This window comes from Pleurodeles waltl, chromosome 5, assembly GCF_031143425.1.
Source record: "Pleurodeles waltl isolate 20211129_DDA chromosome 5, aPleWal1.hap1.20221129, whole genome shotgun sequence".
Lineage (NCBI taxonomy): Eukaryota > Metazoa > Chordata > Amphibia > Caudata > Salamandridae > Pleurodeles > Pleurodeles waltl.
This window is the reverse complement of record NC_090444.1, coordinates 382,640,253-382,656,758: the sequence shown is the minus strand read 5'-3', so window position 1 is coordinate 382,656,758 and position 16,506 is coordinate 382,640,253. Positions and strand designations below refer to the sequence as shown.

Below are 16,506 nucleotides of genomic sequence, written 5' to 3'. Positions count from 1 at the left end.
GGGTCTCCCACTTCTGAGCTGACAAGCAGCCCTGTCCCTTAATAATGGGAAGGGGAAACCTATGTGTGACCGGGCCGCCCCGGGCAACAGCGGGGAACCGGCAGAAACGGAACCGCTACGGCCGCGTTCCCAGGTTCCCCTGGAAACGCGTCCGCAACGAGGCCAGCGTCCTGACGTTGCCTCGGCAACCTCCGGTGACGAGGAGGCTCCGGATTGGCCACCAGGCGGCCAAAAGACGGAAGCTCCGGTCGAGAGGGGGAGAGCCGGAAAGGGAGAGAGGAAGGAGAACGGCGGCGGCGGCGGCGAACCGAAGGAGGAAGAGAGAGACGGCGACAAGGACATCGGAGGAGGACCCCAGTGGCCTGGAAGCGGCGGAACCCGAACCCAGAGGAACAGCGCCCGACCGGAAGCAGGGGAGACCAGCCCAGACCGACGAGAGGACCTCCACAGAGCCAGCCACGACCCTGGAGGGTCGTGGCTCTACAAGGTACGGTCCTTCTGGACAAACCGAGGGGCACAATAAAAGGGGAGAAACGCTGGGGAAGGGAGGAAGGCAGGGTGAGGGGAGGGAGGAGAGAAGGGCACTTTAGAGAGCACCGGGAGAGCACAAAAGGGTAAAGTACGGAATATACACGAGCCCTGAAGTCCTCACTGGCACCTATATCACACCTAAACCCCCCCCCCTCCTTAAACCTTTTCCCAGCAAAACATATAAGTAGAAGACGTGGTATAAGGCGTCCGTTCCACTCACCAGCGGTATGTGTTCCCTTTTTCTTATATGTCACATCCGGGACCTGACGAGGACGATCCGGTACGCCACCTAGAGAAAAGGAAGAAAAGGGACACAGATTAGAAGGAAGATATTCACCACTCCAGAGAAGAAACTGGCGCTAAACGTCGTACTGACTTTTCATCAGTTCTTATTTCAAATTACTAATAAATACTTACCTCAAAAACCCAAATTTACCTCTCCTGAGTGTCTATACTGTGGGGACTGTCTACAGTGGTGTCAGAAGTGGGACCTTGTTTCTAATCCCTCTCCATAAAACAGTCCAGACAGTATACACAATGAGTGAGAGTCCATCGTTAGAGACCGTGGTTAAGCAACTAGCGGAAGGGCAAAGACACTTACAACTAGTATGGGAGGCCCAACAGAGAGAGGCCAAAGAAGACCGAGAAACCTTACAATCTGCGCTGAAGAGCCAGGCGACCATACTGGCGAACAACCAGTTAGTCCATGAAAGTGCGATGAAAAAACTAACGGAGACTATCGCCGCTAGTAAGGTACATCCGAATGTACCTAGTTCCGTATTACAGAAGTATCAGGAGGGAGAGGATCCGGAATCCTTTTTCACCAACTTTGAACGGGTAGCCTCCTCCGCCCTATGGCCAGAAGATAAATGGGGACAATATGTGGCCCCCCTGCTCACCGGTCTCTTACAATCAGCATATCAAGCCGCTAACCCAGGTGGTGTCAACCCCTATCAAGACATAAAAACAAGTATACTAGAAAGGGTGGGTCACGACACAGAATATTACAGGATGAGATTTCGTAAAGCCAAATGGGGCACCAACGAAGACCCTAGAACCTTTTATTTTCGTGTGAAGGATCTAGCATTAAAATGGTTAGGCCATATTGGAGATAGTCGGGAGGAAGTCATCAAAACCATTATACTGGAACAATATCTCGATGGTCTACATCCATCCACAAAACACTGGATAAGACAACACCCAAAAGTGGATACTGAGACGGCCATCGATCTGGCCTGTGCTTTTCATCGATCCACCGATGTCAGAAACTGTCCCACGCGAAGTATCATTAAACCAGTTCTACCGTCCCCAAAGACATTTGTAAAAAGTCCACCCAACTATCTAGTACCACGTAGGATTCCTGAAGGCCCGCCTACCATGGGACCCCAATGTTATAGTTGTGGTGAATGGGGACACATCGCACGTATGTGTCCCCAGAAACAAGAAATGGGAGAACCCATGGAGATAGGGATGACAAGGCGAAGGGTGTTATGTACTGGGAAGGGCGCCCTAAAATTTAAAATGATGATACAAGTGGACGGGAAAAGTGTATATGCCCTGGTTGACTCCGGCTGCAGCCAGTCAGTAATTAGGAAAGACTTGATAAATAATGATATAGAAGAGAAACAATGGGTATCTATATGTTGCATACACGGGGACAAGGCCCAGTATCCTATACAGGTACTCCAGATCAGGTGGGGACCCTATCAGGACTTCCTCCCAGTGGGGATAATGCCCCGGTTAATCGAGGAATGCATCATTGGGACAGACTACATCCACTTCCAAGAACTATTAGACTACGTCAGAGATAGCAAACAAACTAAGGATTGGTGGGGAGAGGCACCTTTTTCAGAGAGTGATATTGAGTGTCCGCTATATCGTAGAAAGTTGTCACGAAGAGAGAAACGACAGGGAAAAGGGGACTATCGGAAGACGAAAGGTGACAACACCTATGGAGAGATAGTGGCAGAAATTCATGAAGTTCCTAGTACTTTTTCCCAACAACAGAGAGAGGACCCCTCCCTTAACAATGCCTGGAGGTCGGCAGTAACAGAGGAGACAGAAGAGGTGGGTCCCTACTTTATAGTGCAAAAAAACTTATTATATCGGGTTACTACCACCCGACGGGGAGAACGTAAACGCCAACTTCTGGTACCTACCCACTATCGGGAACATGTTCTTACACTAGCTCATAATCACCCAGGGGGAGGACACTTTGGGAGAGAAAACACCGAGGAATATTTACTCAGAAGGTTTTATTGGCCTGGAGTGTACGCCCACATACGTAGGTATTGCGCCCAATGTCCCCGTTGTCAGTTAACCGAACCTAGTCGGCCTAGGAAGGCGCCTCTCCTACCCCTTCCCATCATCGATATCCCGTTCAAAAGAATAGGGATGGATCTAGTGGGACCTTTGATTCCTTCGTCAAAAGGACACACCTACATCTTAGTCATTGTAGATTATGCTACACGATACCCAGAGGCCATTCCCCTGACTAGTATGACAACCAAGACAGTGGCCCAAGCTATGATTAACGTATTTTCTCGTCTTGGGTTTCCACATGAAATCCTCACGGACCAGGGGACCCCTTTTATGTCCACCTTAATGAAACAAGTGTGTAAAACATTGGGGATAGCTCAGATCAGAACCTCCGTTTACCATCCTCAAACGGACGGATTAGTCGAAAGATATAATCGAACCATTAAAACCCTGCTGAGAAAGACTATCAGTGAGACAGGGAAGGATTGGGATCAAAAGTTACCCCTAGTGTTGTACGCCATACGGACACATGAGCAAGCATCCACGGGGCATAGCCCCTTTGAGTTGGTCTTCGGACGCCAACCTCGGTCCCTTTTAGACATGGCGGTAGAATCCTGGGAGGCCGAGGCTGAGGAAGCAGGGACTCCTTTGTTAGAATATGCGGAAAAATTGAGGAACCACCTACACAGCTTATGGACCGACGTACACGCAAACCTGGAACAGGCCCAACAAACACAAAAGTCCTATTATGACAAAGGAAGTAAACTACGGGTTTTACAACCCGAGGACCAGGTCCTAATAATGAGACCCACCTCCGACCATAAACTCCTGGCCAAATGGCAGGGCCCATATCGAGTAATCAAAGCAGTTTCCCCTGTCACCTACCTTATCGAAATATCCTCCCGTCCAATAAAAACACAAATATATCATGTAAACCTGCTAAAAAAATGGGAGACCCCCGCACAACCTGAACGTTCCGTAGAAATGGGTCAGTTTGTGTGTCCCGACAAGACCTTAGATATCGAGTTCTACCCTACCAACCCCGATACTGAAAGTACCCTACCCATAGTAGACGATATTTTACCTGAAGGGCAAAAGCAACAAGCCCTTAAGGTTTTAAAGCAATGGCAATCACTCTTTTCAGAGAAACCAGGAAAGACGTTTTTAATTCACCATAATATACGCACAAGCTCAGGGCAGATCACCAGAGAACGCCCGTATCGTATTCCAGAAGCTAGAAAACACATAATCGAAGAAGAAATCAAAACAATGTTATCCCTAGGGGTCATCGAACCGTCCACTAGTCCCTGGTGTTCACCGGTTGTCCTAGTACCGAAGCCCGATGGTAGCGTCAGGTTTTGCATAGATTTCCGCAAACTGAACTCAAACTCCCTATTCGACACCTATCCCATCCCTAGGGTGGACGATGTTCTCGAAAAACTAGGGAAAGCTAAATACATGTCTACTATCGACCTAACTAAAGGGTATTGGCAGATTCCCTTAGCTCCTCCAGATAGAGAAAAAACAGCTTTTTCTACCCAGTCCGGGTTATATCAATTTACAGTACTGCCTTTTGGGCTTCATGGAGCCCCTGCAACCTTTCAGAGGTTGATGGATAGGATTCTAAAACCCTATCCGGCATTCTCCGCTGCGTATCTAGATGATGTAGTCGTATTTAGTGAAACATGGGAGGACCACTTAATACACCTACAGAGAATATTCCAAGCCCTTCAAACTGCTGGTTTGACGGCCAATCCCAAGAAATGTGTGATAGGTAAAACCGACATCTCCTATTTGGGATATCGGATTAATCAGGGTACACTACAACCTCAAAATGGGAAGGTGGATGCCATTTTACATGCCCCTCTTCCACACACGAAAAAGGAATTACGCTCCTTTTTAGGATTAGTGGGCTATTATCGGCGCTTCATTCCACATTACTCCACCTTAGCAGCACCTCTTACGGACCTACTCACTAAACGATATCCCAATCGACTTTTGCCTTTTTCGGAGACGCAAAACGCGAGTTTTGAACAGTTGAGAGTTTCCTTAACCTCCGATCCCATCCTGCACTGCCCAGATTTTACGAAGCCGTTTCACCTCTACACTGACGCATCGGATGTTGGGCTTGGAGGGGTTCTGACTCAGCCAGATAGCGAGGGGCTTGACCATCCGGTGGTCTACATCAGTAGAAAACTGGTTTCCCGGGAACGTAACTATCCAATTATAGAGAGAGAGTGCTTGGCTATCAAGTGGGCCATTGACTGTTTGCAGTACTATCTCCTAGGGCGGCCGTTTATACTATTCACGGATCACGCTCCTCTTACATGGCTGGCTGCGCATAAAGATTCTAACTCCAGGATACTGCGATGGTTCCTTGAACTGCAACCATTCTCCTTTCAGGTTCGGCACGTCCCTGGATCTCACCAGGCCCCCGCTGATTATCTGTCCCGATTTCCTCTGTCTTCGACTGTCCTGGAACAGGACAGTTCTTGGGGAAGGGTGTGTGACCGGGCCGCCCCGGGCAACAGCGGGGAACCGGCAGAAACGGAACCGCTACGGCCGCGTTCCCAGGTTCCCCTGGAAACGCGTCCGCAACGAGGCCAGCGTCCTGACGTTGCCTCGGCAACCTCCGGTGACGAGGAGGCTCCGGATTGGCCACCAGGCGGCCAAAAGACGGAAGCTCCGGTCGAGAGGGGGAGAGCCGGAAAGGGAGAGAGGAAGGAGAACGGCGGCGGCGGCGGCGAACCGAAGGAGGAAGAGAGAGACGGCGACAAGGACATCGGAGGAGGACCCCAGTGGCCTGGAAGCGGCGGAACCCGAACCCAGAGGAACAGCGCCCGACCGGAAGCAGGGGAGACCAGCCCAGACCGACGAGAGGACCTCCACAGAGCCAGCCACGACCCTGGAGGGTCGTGGCTCTACAAGGTACGGTCCTTCTGGACAAACCGAGGGGCACAATAAAAGGGGAGAAACGCTGGGGAAGGGAGGAAGGCAGGGTGAGGGGAGGGAGGAGAGAAGGGCACTTTAGAGAGCACCGGGAGAGCACAAAAGGGTAAAGTACGGAATATACACGAGCCCTGAAGTCCTCACTGGCACCTATATCACACCTAAACCCCCCCCCCCTCCTTAAACCTTTTCCCAGCAAAACATATAAGTAGAAGACGTGGTATAAGGCGTCCGTTCCACTCACCAGCGGTATGTGTTCCCTTTTTCTTATATGTCACATCCGGGACCTGACGAGGACGATCCGGTACGCCACCTAGAGAAAAGGAAGAAAAGGGACACAGATTAGAAGGAAGATATTCACCACTCCAGAGAAGAAACTGGCGCTAAACGTCGTACTGACTTTTCATCAGTTCTTATTTCAAATTACTAATAAATACTTACCTCAAAAACCCAAATTTACCTCTCCTGAGTGTCTATACTGTGGGGACTGTCTACACTATGGCTCAGACCCCCTTATGGGCAGGGATGTGGCTAAAACAGGTGTCTCAATTGATGGGCTTCTGTAGGTGGGATGTGGTCAGGATATGGACATTAGGTGATGTGCTGAATGGCAGCCATATACTTAATCAACTGAGAGGGGAGTATCGGCTTCAAAAGTCACTGTTTTTCAAATATTTGCAAATATGTCATGCTCTTGAAGCCCATAGGGTGGCCTTAAGTGGAATTCTGGATTTTAGCACCCTAGATGCCAAGACAATAGGTCCCTTGGGACAAAAGGGTATTTTCCGCCCATAAAAGCCCCTCCTACTCAGTGATACAAAACAAAATAATACAATGGCTTATGCTATACGGTTTGCACATCAAATATTTGGTCACAGTAAGGGAATGTAAAGTCCTGTAATGGCAAACACTGTCCCTGTGGTGTTGCTCTCTTGGTACCATCACACTGCCACCACAGGTGAAGAGTCTGTCCTGGAGCAAGGTCCTGGCACAGTGAACTTGCAAGAAAAAGGTACAGAAGCACACAATTAAGTCCTAACAATTCCTATAGACTCACAGTCCAATGATGTATCAGCAGTGGAGGTAAACAAAGTTTCTTTATTCTTCACGTTTCTTTCCTCCAAGTCTTCGTATCATATACAACACATCTACAAAATGGCAGCCAAATCTTGTTTCATCTACAATACCTTTTCATGGCTGCAAATGGAATACATAAAAGGCTCACATCACTCTGAGTGAGGATAACAGCAAAGAAAGACCAAGAAACTTATAAGTAGTTTTGCTACCGTCTGGATGCCAGAGAGAGACAGCTCACCCGTGGACAACATGAGAGACATTCTCTACCAGGAAGTCACACAGGAGCTGTATAAACTAGAGGATACTTATGTACAGGGTCGCAAACACTTTAGACACAACTTTACTAGGGAACAGGGACCGGGCCTACAGTCTCTCTCGATGAAATCCAGCATTGTCATTAAGGAGGCAGATAAGGGCGGCAATGTTGTTGTTATGAACAATGCTGACTACATAAAGGAAATAGACCGACAATTGTCAGATGTGAATGCTTATCAGAAACTGACTCATAATCTACTGAGGAATTCTAATACAGTCATCAAACACTGACTCCTGTATTAGAAAAAACGATGCCTAATATCAGAAGCAGAATACCACTACGTATATTACCCCACATCTAGGTCACCCTGCATATACATCTAACCTAAAACACATAAGCAGAGGGGTTTTCCACCTGGCAGGCCCATTATATAAGGCATGGGATCACCAAGAGAGAGATTATCACAATACATCGACTTGTATGTGCTACCATTTGTTTGCAATCTTACATCAAAGATGCTAAAGACCCCCTCAGTAAAGTTTCTGACTTTGACTGGATAGAGGTGAACATGCTAGTAAGATTAGATGTGGTGTGCTCTATCTACACGTGTTTTCCCAGGAACAAGGAATCTCCGTTGTTCAACTATTTTTGGACACCTGGGATGCTACTCTGTTTGAACATATTGAAATGTTACTAGACTTCAACAGGGCCATCCTGGATAACAATGTGTTTGTACAAAATGGGGAGTGTTATCGGCAAATACAGTGTGTAGCAACTGTGGCAAAATTTTCCCCTTCAGTTGCAAACCTGTACATGGGACTTTTTGAGAGAATGCATATTTGGACTGCATTTCCCACAGAACTTGTGGAACACAATATTTATTGTGTAGGTACATATATGATGTGCTTAGGTTTTGGTCAGGTGATGTTGACACACTCAATGTTTTTTTCCAACATCTGAATAAAAACACCTACAACCTAAGGTTTACATATCAATACACTACACACAAAATCAACTATCTTGATGTTACTTTGTATGTGGAGGGCCAACACATAGGTTCTGCGCTATGTAGAAAACCCACTGCATGCAATGCAGTACTACAATGAAGTAGAACACACTCACACCTACCTTCCCAAATAACCTGATCCCATAGGGGGAGATGGTCAGGATCAGAGGAAACTGAACTGAGAACTCCCAGTTTCAGTTACAACTTCAGAAAAGGGAGGCCAGGTTCAGGACTAGGGGCTACTCTACTGAGACTTTAAATGTAGCCACAAGCAAGCTCATAAAGGTTAAGCGAGAGGTCTTGCTAACTAATACAAGAACCAGAAAAGACAAAAATCATAGAATTCCTCATCCAGTACTCTGAGTACAGTGATATACAAAATCCTAAATAGACACTGGCATTAATTACTCAAGGACAATGCCCTTAGAGGAGTGATTTCTGTGAAACCTAGCTTTACGCATGACAGAGGGAGGACATTGAGGAAACCACTTTGACCCAGCTACCTGGCACCACATACACAAAATACATAGATATCACCATCCCCAAGGGCTTTCACAAATGTGGGTTGTGTAATTCTGTACATGTGGCCCTATGTGTGGTTGTGCGTAAAATTGACCAGTCCTACCTGTGGCAAGAGTAACAGTGGACTAGTCCCAAAGTGGCAAAGAAGACCGGGAATTTTAGTCCTATTTGCTCCTGAGCCATCACCAGTAGCCAACTCGTTTCACCTTTTAAAATGCACTGCTCCATTTACTCTCAGCATGTAATTGTCGAAACAGATGATGAAAAGCCTAATCTCCTACTTCCTTCACTGATTAATTAATGCCTGATAGACAGAAGACTGCAGACAAGTAGATCGTCAGCTCAGACTTGAATTTCTGAGTCCAGAATCTTGCTCCAAGACAGGTTTGCCTCTTGCTTTCCCCCAAGGATACATGTGTCATGAGCTTAAAAGTGAAACCACCTTGCTACTGAGGAACATCCCTACTGTGAATGAGAGTGCTGAATGTGCTACAAAAGAGGATACGTATGCCCTTCTCTACCTAAATCCAACATGGCAGAACCCCTCCCCTGGTCGGAGCTCCCTGTGTCCACCCGTAGGAATGGGGAATAATAATTGGCAAACGCTCCCTAATTGTCACTCCAAACCAGTCCTGGGGCAGCCCCACCTCCCACTAAGTTTGGAGCCAAGCTGGCTAGAAAGACAAAGGAAGGCAGGATTAGGTGTAAGCTACATCTGCCAGCTACAGGGTAGGCACACTTTGAAGCTCAGGATGCGACTGGCCACCCGCAGGCAATCCTGCTCAAGGAAGAAAAAAAGTGTTCTACACCCAAACCTTTTTCCTACTGTCTGGGAGCAATCCACATCTCACCAAAGGAGAGCCGTTCACCAGTAGGGTGACCCTGAGAAGGCACATTTGGTTTTGTCATGAAAATTACAATTTGCCAAAAGAAATATAAAATCTAACATTACCATTACGTAGGATTTTAAATTACTATTAGTCTAAGTCCTTGAATTGTTTTTCTAGCTGCTCCCAACTCAAAATTAATTATAAGCTGTTATAATGTAACTCAGTGTTCCACTATGGGAGAGACAGCCTTGCTAGAGTGAAAAACAACTTTGGAGGTTTTTTAACTGCCAGGACATGTAAAGGTTTAAATATACATGTCCTACTTTTTAAACAGGGTGCACCCTGGCCCAGTTGCATTTAGGGCCTACTTTAGTGGTGTTTTATCATTATTACAAAGGAAGGTTTAGGCCTGGCAGCTACGGCTGACAGGTTTTACAGTACGACTTTAGTGGAAGTCACAAAAAGTGTTGCAATCCACCAGTACCATTTATTTTACACACCCTGTGCACATGTTGTACCACATAATAAGGACTTATAAGTAAATTAAATATGCCATTTAGGTGTATACCAATTTATAGTAATTTAAATGATAGCACAAGCACTTTAACACTTGCTGGCAGAAGTAAAGTGTGACTAGTCCGCTCGGCAAAAAAACGGGTTCAGCTACAGAAGGCACAAATCTGGAGGAATACCTTGCAAAAGATGGTCACTTCTAACTACTACTTTGTTTAAGCTTTGTGGGAGCTCAGTCATATCAGGGCAGTCTCTCTAAAGATAGTCTCGCTAAAAGGCCTTATACAGACATGAAAATAAATGAGTCATAGAAGGGTTATGTTTACTGGCTAAGGTGGGCTACGGTGGTAGCTGTGACTTCAAGAGCACTTTGGTTCGAATCTTGCCTTTCCTTATCTGCCATTTGACAAAGGTAATGGTTAGAAACTGGCTAAATGATGGTACTACATGGTATGTAAAATAGATGTAAAATACAGGCGTTTTACCAGTTTAATGCATACCACTATGTACAACAGCCGTGAATTCTCTAGTTTAGAACACACCACATACCTTCACCAGTACCTCAACGTGTACCTCATACAGACATGAAAATAAATGAGTCAGAGAGGGGTTATGTTTACTGGCGAAGGTGGTAGCTGTGACTTCAAGAGCACTTTGGTTCGAATCTTGCCTTTCCTTATCTGCCATTTGACAAAGTTAATGGTTAGGAACTGGCTAAATGATAGTACTACATGGTATCTAAGATAGATGTAAAATACATGAGTTTTACTAGTTTAATGCATACCACTATGTACAACAGCCATGAATTCTCTAGTTTAGAACACACCACATACCTTCACCAGTACCACAACGTGTACCTTGTCCCTTACCATAAAGTTCTTCATAGCCTGCTTTATAATTTTGCAACCCTACCAGTTCCAGCATACAAATTATACCACTGTGAGATAAAAGGAACTCCCAACAACAAAACCTTAAAATAAATGAAATAGGTTTCATGTATGTACAAGAGGCCTCTGAAAGTATACATTTTGAAAAATGTAGAACTTGTATTTTTGGAAACTGCATTGACTAGCGCAACTAACACGTGATTCATTTTGAATCAATCTGTTGATTTCTAATATTGATATTGGAGAAACATTGTTTAGTTTAGGGACTTCACTAAATAAATCTAGATATATATTTAACTATACCATGCAGAATTGGTGCATTATTGCACACAAACCATTGTTTGTGTTCAATCAAGGGCTAATTAACATGCCTGATTGTTGGATGGAAAATGGGTTATTGGTAAGGGCAGTTAAGTACCTATACTTCGCAACAGGCCACTAACCTCCACTTAGGTCCAGTTAGGTCTCAGTAAATTAAACCCAGCTCAACCCTTGGTAGCTTGGCGACGAGCGACAAGGCTTAACTTAGGAGACAGAGTGTAAAGCATTCAAATATCACAAAACAGTAATTAAATAAAACCCAGGAAACAGTTTAAAAATCCAAAATCAATTTATAAATACAGATTTTATTTTTATCTTTAAAATCACACAAAAACAAATAAAATCGGATAAGGGGAACCGGAGATATGAATTTTTAAAGAATTATTGTTTTCTAGCGCCTAGAAACAAAAAGTGCCAATCTGGTAATCTGGTCGCACCTCGACCGGGGCAAAGTTAAAGTTTAAGGCAGACCGCGATGGAGTCCGGCTCGGCTACAGCCCGCGAGAGGCCTCGGTCAAATGTTTACCTTAGGACTTAGTAATTTTTCTGAAGATTTTCTTCAGCGGGACGAACCTGCCAGTCCAATCCGATATTCTGGAACTCTTCCTCGGATACGTGTCGCGGGAGCCCTCGGTGGAGATTTTTACCTTCGGACTTAGTTGTTTTTTCGAGGTGAAAATCCTTCGACCAGGGCAAACCTGGATCTTGATCCGACATCCTTGGAGCCCTCCTCGGATACGCTGGCTGGGAGGTCCCTGTCAACTTCCTACATTCGGACTTAGTCTCTTTTTTGGAGATTTTCTTCACCGGGATGAACCTGCAAGTCAGGCCGGATCGCGGTTGAGGCAAGCCGGCTAGAGTTGCAGCGGCGGGTCGGTCCCTCTATGGAGCTTTTTTCCAAAAGTTCTCCAAACTTCTGGATCTTCTTCCAGATGTTCCTTTAAGGTTATTTTGGGGTCCATGGCTCACCCCAAGGTTCCAGAAGCTCTGAGATGCCCCTTGGGGATGTGGACTACAACTCCCAGAATGCACCTGGCACAAACTACTTTTTTGGCCACTGGACAGTGGTCAGCTGGTTGGTTTCTTCAGGAGTTGGTGCAGGGGACTCTAGTTAGCAATTTTTCACCTGTAGCAAACAGGGAGTCCCTCCTTGAACCAGTTGAAGCCAGGCAAAGTCGTTCTTGTGGCGAAGCCCAAGTGTGCAGCTGATGCAGTCCTTCTGAGTGCAGGGTCCAGGTGCAGGCCAGGGGTCCACCAGGGCAGTCCTTCTTCTCCTGTAGTTCTTCCTTGTTGGAATCTGATGGGGATCTGGTAGGGAACTGAGGTGTTGGTGCAGCTCTGCCAGTTTTATCCTTGCTCCTGGGTGAAAAACAGGGGGGTCCAGGTTCTCCAATCAGGGGCAGGGTCCTTTCCCCTGTGGTGACCACTTCCTGGGGAGTGTGACAAAAATCAATCCCAGGGAGCAACATTCCTCAAAAATCCATCATGGCTGAAAGTGATTTTTGGAGGTTCCATCTGGCTGAGCCCACCCGCTGGTGTGGCTAAAAATCCTAAACACACCCCTCTCCTGCCCTCTCCTAATCTAATCAAGGGGGCACCAAATTGTCCGGGTTTGCAGGATGTGAGGGTGTTGCTGGGTTGCTCCAAATGTCCTTCTCTGCCTTTGAAGTTCAGTTTGGCAGCCCTTCCCTTCCTGTCTCACCATCTGCTGAGGGGAGATCTTCTCCCACAGGGACATCTCTTTGTGTGGAGCCAGGCCACTTCACCCCTCATCAAGGCAGCCTGGCCAGGCTGCCAGAGGCTGGCCAATCAGAGCAAAGCAGCAAAAACACTGCAGGGCTGAAGCTGGCAACTTTTCAGGTAAAGTTTAAAACTCTTTACCTGAACAAGTTATATTAAATCCAACAACTGGGAGTTGTGGGATTTATTATAACAATTGATTTGATACCAAGCTTCTGGTATCTGTTACTTAAGAGGCCTTTAAAAATTAAAATAAAGTCTCCCAATTCTAGCCTATGGAGGCCATTCACTAGAATAAGGGAAAAACAAATTTGGCTCTTTTTACCTCACCAGGGCTTATAAAACTATTTTTATAAGGTCCCTGCTTATAGTTATATGGCACCCAGCCCTAGGGGCACATAGGGCACACCTTAGGGGTGACATATATGTAAAAATAAGGTAGTTTAAGACTTTGGAACTACTTTTAATTACAAAGTCGAATTTGCATGTAACTTTAATTTAAAAGCAGCCAGCAAGGCAGGCCTGCCTTTAAAATGACACTGGGCACCTCAGCAGTGCACCTATGGGTGCACTACCTATGCTGAGGTCCCTACACCTACATGCCCTACCATATACTAGGGACTTATAGGTAGGTTGACTTAGCCAATTATAATTAGGCTAATTTGCATACTGATTTGACACAGAGCACAGGCCCTGGGACTGGTTAGCAGTACCCAGGGCACCATCAGAGTCAGGAAAACACCAGCAAAAAGTGTGAAATGGGGGCAGAAAGTTAGGGGGCCTCTGCAATCAGCCCTGTTCTCTCACACTGATTAATTACCTTTCCATAGTAAGTTTGTCACTCATTAACCCCTTCGCTGCCAGGCCTTTTCCCCCTCCTGTGCCGAGCCTTTTTTTGGCTATTTGGAGCAGTTCGCGCTTAGGCCCTCATAACTTTTTGTTCACATAAGCTACCCACGCCAAATTTGCGTCCTTTTTTTCCAACATCCTAGGGATTCTAGAGGTACCCAGACTTTGTGGGTTCCCCAGAAGGAGGCCAAGAAATTAGCCAAAAAACAGTGAAAATTTCGTTTTTTTCAAAAAAATTTGAAAAATGGGCTGCAGAAGAAGGCTTGTGGTTTTTCCCCTGAAAAGGGCATCAACAAAGGGTTTGCGGTGCTAAAATCACCAGCTTCCCAGCTTTCAGGAACAGGCAGACTTGAATCAGAAAACCCAATTTTTCAACACAATTTTGGCATTTTACTGGGACATACCCCATTTTTACGATTTTTTGTGCTTTCAGCCTCCTTCCAGTCAGTGACAGAAATGGGCATGAAACCAACGCTGGATCCCAGAAACCGCAACATTTCTGAAAAGTAGACACAATTCTGAATTCAGCAAGGGGTGATTTGTGTAGATCCTACAAGGGTTTCCTACAGAAAATAACAACTGAAAAAGAAAAATATTGAAATTGAGGTGAAAAAAACATCACTTTTTCTCTACGTTTTACTCTGTAACTTTTACCTGCAATGTCAGATTTTTTAAAGCAATATACCGTTACGTCTGCTGGACTCTTCTGGTTGCGGGGACATATAGGGCTTGTAGGTTCATCAAGAACTCTAGGTACCCAGAGCCAATAAATGACCTGCACCCTGCAGTGGGTTTTCATTCTATGCCGGGTATACAGCAATTCATTTGCTGAAATATAAAGAGTAAAAAATAGCTATCAAGAAAACCTTTGTATTTCCAAAATGGGCACAAGATAAGGTGTTGAGAAGCAGTGGTTATTTGCACATCTCTGAATTCCGGGGTGCCCATACTAGCATGTGAATTACAGGGCATTTCTCAAATAGACGTATTTTTTACACACTGTCTTACATTTGGAAGGGAAAAATGTAGAGAAAGACAAGGGGCAATAACACTTGTTTTGCTATTCTATGATCCCCCAAGTCTCCCGAAAAAAATGATACCTCACTTGTGTGGGTAGGCCTAGCGCCCGCGACAGGATATGCCCCAAAACACAACGTGGACACATCACAGAAAACAGAGCTGTTTTTAGCAAAGTGACTACCTGTAGATTTTGGCCTCTAGCTCAGCCGCCACCTAGGGAAACCTACCAAACCTGTGCATTTCTGAAAACTAGAGACCTAGGGGAATCCAAGATGGGGTGACTTGTGTGGCTCGGACCAGGTTCTGTTACCCAGAATCCTTTGCAAACCTCAAAATGTGGCTAAAAAAACACATGTTCCTCACATTTCTGTGGCAGAAAGTTCTGGAATCTGAGAGGAGCCACAAATTTCCTTCCACCCTGCGTTCCCCCACGTCTCCCGATAAAAATGATACCTCACTTGTGTGGGTAGGCCTAGCGCCCGCGACAGGAAACGCCCCAAAGCGCAACGTGCACACAGCCAAATTTTTGAAGGAAAACAGAGGTGTTTTTTGCAAAGTGCCTACCTGTAGATTTTGGCCTGTAGCTCAGCCGCCACCTAGGGAAACCTACCAAACCTGTGCATTTCTGAAAACTAGAGACCTAGGGTAATCCAAGATGGGGTGACTTGTGTGGCTCGGACCAGGTTCTGTTACCCAGAATCCTTTGCAAACCTCAAAATTTGGCTAAAAAAAACACATGTTCCTCACATTTCTGTGGCAGAAAGTTCTGGAATCTGAGAGGAGCCACAAATTTCCTTCCACCCAGCGTTCCCCCACGTCTCCCGATAAAAATGATACCTCACTTGTGTGGGTAGGCCTAGCGCTCGCGACAGGAAACGGCCCAAAACACAACGTGGACACATCAAATTTTTTCATAGAAAACAGTGCTTACCTGTGGATTTTGGCCTCTAGCTCAGCCGGCACCTGGGGAAACCTAGCAAACCAGCGCATTTTTTAAAACTAGAGACCTAGGGGAATCCAAGATGGGGTGATTTGCGGGGCTCTGACCAGGTTCTGTTACCCAGAATCCTTTGCAAACATCAAAATTTGGCCCAAAAACACTTTTTCCTCTCATTTCGGTGACAGAAAGTTCTGGAATCTGAGAGGAGCCACAAATTTCCTTCCACCCAGCGTTCCCCTAAGTCTCTCCATAAAAATGGTACCTCACTTGTGTGGGTAGGCCTAGCGCCCACGAAAGGAAATGGCCCAAAACACAACGTGGACACATCACAGAAAACAGAGGTGTTTTTTGCAAAGTGCCTACCTGTGGATTTTGACCTCTAGCTCAGCCGGCCCCAGGGGGGGGGGGAAATGCCCTAAAATAAATTTGACCCCCCACCCCCCCAAACCCCCCCTGCCCAGGAGCGACCCTTGCCTACGGGGTCGCTCCCCCTGCGTGACATTGGCGCCAAACAACAAATCCCCGGTGCCTAGTGGTTTCTGCCCCCTTGGGGCAGATTGCCCTAAAATGGACCAATCTGCCCCCAAGGGGGGCAGAAATGGTCTAAACACAGTTTGCCCCCCAGGGGAGCGACCCTTGTCTGATGGGTCGCTCCCCATCTCTAAAAAAAAAAAAAAAAAAACACAAAAAACAAATTTGCCCTGGCGCCTACAGGTTTCTGCCCCCCCGGGGGCAGATCGGCCTAATAATAGGCCGATCTTCCCCCAGGGGGGGCAGAAATGGCCTAAAATAAATTTGCCCCCGAA

The 16,506-nt window shown here is 46.2% G+C and overlaps 1 protein-coding gene across 4 annotated transcripts in view; it reads right to left on the bottom strand.

Moving 5' to 3' along the window:
- PAK5 (p21 (RAC1) activated kinase 5) overlaps positions 1-16,506 on the bottom strand; it is an 864,076-nt gene that overhangs the window by 756,374 nt on the left and 91,196 nt on the right. For 3 of the 4 annotated variants that reach the window (XM_069234136.1, XM_069234134.1, XM_069234135.1), the window contains exons 2-3: positions 5,984-6,052; positions 752-820 (exon numbers count right to left, since the gene is read on the bottom strand). The exons of the other annotated variant lie outside the window; for it this stretch is intronic. The gene's annotated coding sequence lies outside the window, so the exon portion shown is untranslated. The remainder of the gene's footprint in view (positions 1-751; positions 821-5,983; positions 6,053-16,506) is intronic. 4 annotated transcript variants of the gene reach the window in all.